The 6,000-nt window shown below is 43.0% G+C and overlaps 1 protein-coding gene across 6 annotated transcripts in view; it reads right to left on the bottom strand.

The window, feature by feature from the left end:
- Nucleotides 1-6,000, bottom strand: part of LOC139765046 (uncharacterized) — a 479,849-nt gene that overhangs the window by 287,528 nt on the left and 186,321 nt on the right. The window lies entirely within an intron of this gene.

The following is a 6,000-nucleotide window of genomic DNA, read 5'->3' as shown; positions in this document are numbered from 1 at the left end:
AGACCAGGAGTCTGGTGCCTGATAAAGACCAAGTGGTGCTTGGGTAATGACGACTTGGTGCCTGGGAAGGATCACTTGGTACCTGGAAAGCACTACTTGGTGCATGAGAAAGACAGCTTGATGCCTGGGAAAGACAACATTGTGCCAAGGGCTCTCTTAACCTAACCATGACTAACTTAAGCGTGGGTAAGGTTGGCCGAGGGAGTGGGTAGGGCTGGGAGCGGGTGTGGTGAGGGCTGGCCGGGGGCGTGGGTAGGGCTGACAGCATCTCGTCTGGATTTGCTCACAAAGAAAACGAGAAAGAGGACGGCGTACCCCACAAAATGTAGGAACATGTTATGCTGAATGAAGGCTGGACTGTGTAAGGCTTTATATATCTACTTGAACTCCTGCAAAGTTATATAATGCTACTCATACATAAGCTAGAGAGATGTGTCTGGGGTTAACACTAACATTTTGTAGAACAACAGTTGCCCAAACCCGTTCTAGTGCCATTATCTCCCACCACCTCCTACCGTTTGTGTTCTTAAAAGATTGCCACAACCAGGTCCGTAGTTCCTCTGGTGAAGGCGTTTACCACCGAGGGTAACCCTGTGGTGGTGATGTGGTGCTGGTGGGGGCCAAACTATAGCGAACAGTCAAGACTTTCGATCGACGGAGTAGCCAGGAATATTAAGCTGTGTATAACATTTTCTGGCCTCCAGGGCCACATGAGGGCCATAAAGACGTAAATATCGAAGTTACTGCTAATCAAAAGAGCGTTATACTTCATAATGAATGCAGTAAATTCATTTGCTTACGTTGTCAAAGAGATGCCAACACTTTACGAGTCAGGATGTCCAGCTCCTGTCTCAAAGTAAGTCAGCAAAATAACAAGATCATTTGAAGAAAATTTCATAAAGTCGATGATATGTATATGGTAACACAGAACGTCGACCAACCAGGTGCATGAAACGCTTGGGTGTAAAAGAAAACGCAGTGATGGAGAACATGGGAAGGACATGGGTAGGGCAGATAAGAGAAATACCAAGAGAGATTAGGTGGAAAAACAGAGTGAGGGAGATGTGTGGGGCGTAAACGGTCATGCAAACGGGAAGGGGGGATTGGCAACAGAGAGTGAGGGTACAACAGGGGAAAACATGGTAATTATAGCACCAAGTTCAACAGCAGCAGCAGCAGCAGCTGTCCAAATGCCACTCCCCCACTGAGCTCACGCATTCCACATATCAATCTGGTATGGCCCACCTCCCACACGCCAAGTTCACGCACTTCCCCACATCAACGTGATGTGGCCCCCACATCAGTGTGATGTGGACCCCACGTCAACGTGATGTGGACCTTTACTTTTTACTTAATCTCCTTCGAAATGTATTGTCACTTCAGATTATGACACCACAAGCAGATTAATCTTAAGCTTTTGATCACAATGGTAAGGCCACTCTGAGTGCGGCTGTACGACTTCATGAAGCCGATGGTACGACCTTTGGGCATGACAGCCTGACTTAAGGCCAGATCTTTCAACAAGGGAGTCAGGTCAAAGGTCAGACCCTCATACCCAGAGTTTCAAGAATTGTGCCGTCATTCCCAAGTGTTAAAGTCTTATGGTATGCGAGGGTACACTTTTGAGATATCATTGATTTAAGTGACAGATTTATGAGACCCACATACTCTGATCTTTTGAGGTGTGACACCACGTTACGATGGATCGTCACGGCCGCTTGAGTGATCAGATTGAGGGCGTGACATCGTCCTTCCTAAATGGTTGTGTGTGACGGTGTGTTGCGAGGTCACAGGTCAAGTGGTGGTATGTGTTCAAGTGGGTGTGTGTGTGTGACGGTTTAAGGATAAAGTAAGGGTTGGTGAGACATTGCTGGAGGGTCGAGTAATAAGGATACATGTGACGGGACTTAAAGGTTAAGGAAGAGTATATGTGACGCTACCTGTTACGTTTCTCAAGTTTATCGTACTCAAAAAGGTTACAGAGTCGAAAAGAAGGCTAAATTTCAAAGAAGCAAGCTGGTACTATTCAGGAGTTGGTATCAAAAGGATAGTAATTAAAGGATACTAAAGTATTTAGGGGATATTATCGTTTTAAGTATTAACAGCATCGCATTGAAGGGGATGAAAATGGTATCTAAAAGTGGTTAAGACATGGCATTAAAAGGACTTATCATCTTGAAGGGATGAAGGGATCAGTTTAAAGGGCCGAGGCACCATTCTTATGGACTTAAAGGCATTCAGTTTTCTGTGGTGAGAATGTTAAAGGATTGTATACCTTAAGACTTAAAATATCGCACCCATGACATGGTTTTTGGAATCATACTTAAAGTAGGTTATCGTGTTGTTCTGCAAGAGATTGAGACATCGTACCCGAATGGTCAAAGGAGCGTACTTATACATTACGAAAGCCGACTCAGTGCAATGAGGCATCACTGCCGGGGCATTAAAGTGCTCCTCTGGCAGAGTTTACCATCACAATAAACAAGTTTGCTCATCGTTTCTGGGGTTTAAATGATTGACAATAAAGGTTTTATTTCTTGTTCTCAAAGGGATGAGTCACCGGAGCCAAGGTGAAGGTGGGTAAAGCATGTTGATCACTGAGTGGCATAAGTTCGTCTCCTCTCACAGGTGGGTTGACCGTGGTTGAAGGAGCAGCGAGTAGCGTCATCTCCCGCCACATGTGTACACCATGACCTTCAAGGTTTGCTCTTCTTCCCAGATAAACAGTGAGATGACGTGTCATCTAACTAAAGTTAGAATACCTCTTAAAACGTCTGTTATGCGTCAAAAACGTTGAGTGGCTTCATAAAACGTTTCTAACCTTCTAAAACGTTGGTTGGCTTTTTGAAACGTTTACTTTCTACCAAAACGTTGGTTGGCTTTCTTAAAAGTTCTTTAACTTACAACTTAGGTTGACTTCCTAAATCGTTTTCTGTCCTAAAACGTTTGTTGGGATCCTAAAACGAACTCTATCAGCATGGTGGGCTTCTTAAAACATTATCTGATCTTATAAAACGTTTTCTAGCTTTCTAAAACGTTGTAATCCCTTTCTAAAACGCTGTTCCCACCCCCCCTTCCTCTCCCAAAGCACTCTTCCGATGTTTTTAAAATACTCTTCTAACACAATATTATCTAGAATACAATAAACACTGCAGGACATAAAATATCACAAAATCTTTTTAGATATTGTTTGGCCTTTACAATGGAGTCGGGTTTTTCATTCACTACAATTTTGTTTTATATCAGGAACTGTTTACCTGGCGCTGTTAGTGAATAAATCATTCATCATTTACAGCTGAGGACTGATGAGTAGAATACTCATCGTTCAAAACTGATTACTTGAGTAAATGACTCATCTCTTAGAGTTGATGATTGGTATATCTTAAAGCTGACGACTGTTGTGCAGATGACTCATATCTCGTAGCTGATGAGTGCTGAGTATACCGTTCATCTCCAACAGCTTATGAGTGTTGAGCGAATCACTCATCTCTCACAGCTGATGAGTGAATCACCCGCCTTTTACAGTGGTACAGCTTACCGTCCCTGTCGGAAGCAATGAGTAAAATCTCGTGTCAAAGGCTTTCAGATAACTGTGTACAGAGGAGCGGGTGGTGCAGAGATGAGGGGTGTGTGAGGGTGTAGGGAGGGGAACCGCCTGATGAGTGGAGGGAGAAGTGTCCTTCATGAGGGCAACCTTTTAGATCAATGGCACTTGTAATCTTTACTTTCAGGACTTTGCTTACATGAAAGGGTCTTTGAGATGGGTCAAGTGAGGGCATTAGGTATTCCATTGAAGGTGGGGGTATGCAGAGAGAGAGAGAGAGAGAGAGAGAGAGAGAGAGAGAGAGAGAGAGAGAGAGAGAGAGAGAGAGAGAGAGAGAGAGAGAGATAGAGATAGATAGATAGATAGAGAGAGAGATATAGAGAGAGAGAGAGAGAGAGAGAGAGAGAGAGAGAGAGAGAGAGAGAGAGAGAGAGAGAGAGAGAGAGAGAGAGAGAGAGAGAGAGAGAGAGAGAGAGAGAGAGAGAGAGAGAGATAACCTCATAGAAACGAATTGGTAACGGCAGGAGCGGACCATCTAAGTTGACAGCTGGTGGAACACGATTAACTATGATCTCCTCCTTTATATATCTTGGTGTGTAAGTCGCATGTGCTGCAGCTAGCGTGCAAAACCTAAATCAACAATGCACAGATAGACTAAGAGTTCTTAGAGCTGTTGGAGGGTACAACGCTAATCATGGCGCAAATATAAGAATTGTTAGAATGATGTACTTAGCTTATATCAGGTCTCTGATAGATTACCACGCACCAGGTTTGGTCCTACTCGAGAGCAAGGGTATCAACAGACGAACAAATGCAAAATGAAGCCTTAAGAATCATACTTGGCTGTCTGAAGTCCACTAAAGTACTCAACATGCAGAAAGAACTTGGTATTCCCAGTTCTGAAGGCACAATACTTGAAATCCATCTTATGATGGGACGAAACTTCTGCATAGTGATCCAGATAGTGTTGTCTCCAAGGATCCAAATAGCAGCTAACCACATGACAGTGTTTGGTGTACATAATTTGAATGAAATTAGAAAGCAGCAGCATTTCCTGCCTCCCTGGCTGATAACTCCCTTTGACGTCACTACACCTACGTATCCACACTAGAATCTGATTACTTACAATCTTCACCTTCAACACTTAGCTGAGACCAGACTGACAATAACATAGCCAAGTGCATCTGTACTGACGGTGCTCGCGACTCTGCCACTGGGAGGGCAGGCAGTGCTGCCATTGTGATCCAGCCCAATGGTAATAGATTAGAGAAATAATTTACAATAAACAACTGAGCATCTACGCTGCAGACTGAATTGTTCGCCATACTTAACGCTCTTGAACAGGTACAAATCACTGCCACAGACAGTTTAATTATCTCTGATTCTTTATCTTCACTACTTGCCCTTAACACCCCGAGATCAGAATGTAATATGCTGGTTTCTGAAACCAGACACAAATACTCAGACATTATTGCTCAAAGAATTCAAATCATAATGTTATGGATTCCCTCTGATGTAGGCCTCCTGAGCATGCAAAAACTGATGCTTTAGCTAAACTTGCACTTAGTAAAGGTGATGTTGAAAACAACATTGGGTGGTCAATTAGAACCCTCAAAACTGTAATTAGAACGGAATGAGATAACCTCTTTGAAGCAAGAAGACGAGTTCAGATAAGCATAATTAGAGACATTTTCCATCACAGTGAAATGTGTAAAGTAAAACATGCAGATGGAGAAAGTAATAAGATCAGCAGATTACATGATGTTGTAACTGCTAGACTAAGGCTAGGTTATAGATACTATTGACGCTTTAACCTATCTGAAGATGTTAACCGTGTGAATTGTAAAGTTTGTGGTCAGAGGTTTGGGCACAAGCTAGAACACTATGTCTTAGAATGTGAAAAATTAGAGCATTTTAGGGATAGATCTAAACAAACCCAGCAAGAAATATCGAAACACCTTATTGTTAATAACAAGATAACTGAAATATTAAGTTTGTATCCATCTTTCTGCATCTAGTCGGTAAACTTACCATATGAAACTATGTAATGTATGTAATGAAATACTTATTATGAACTGTAACATCTTATGTAAATCAACCCACTGGCGGGGGTCTGAGTAAGACCTTTTGTGACCCCCTGTAATCCTTTTGCGCTACCGCTCACAAGATGAGCATGGGGGTGCACAATAAATTTTGCCGGAGCTACCGAGACAAATCAATCAGTGTCTCTCCCCATGAACTCCTAACTGGCTCATAATAGAGGAATGACACTCCTGTCAATATGGCATAACTTCTCATAATAATTGCCACATCTGTACAACACCTCAGGCTTTTGGGAAGTTCATAATGCGGGGCTTCAAGGATACGCATAGACGCATACACACACACACACGCACACACACACGTCAGGAGTAGCAGGTGTGAGGGACGGTGTGAGTGACGTAAGAGGAAGAGGA

Source organism: Panulirus ornatus, chromosome 4 (genome assembly GCF_036320965.1).
Source record: "Panulirus ornatus isolate Po-2019 chromosome 4, ASM3632096v1, whole genome shotgun sequence".
NCBI lineage: Eukaryota > Metazoa > Arthropoda > Malacostraca > Decapoda > Palinuridae > Panulirus > Panulirus ornatus.
Note: the sequence above shows the minus strand (reverse complement) of the source record. Positions and strands in the feature narration are given on the sequence as shown.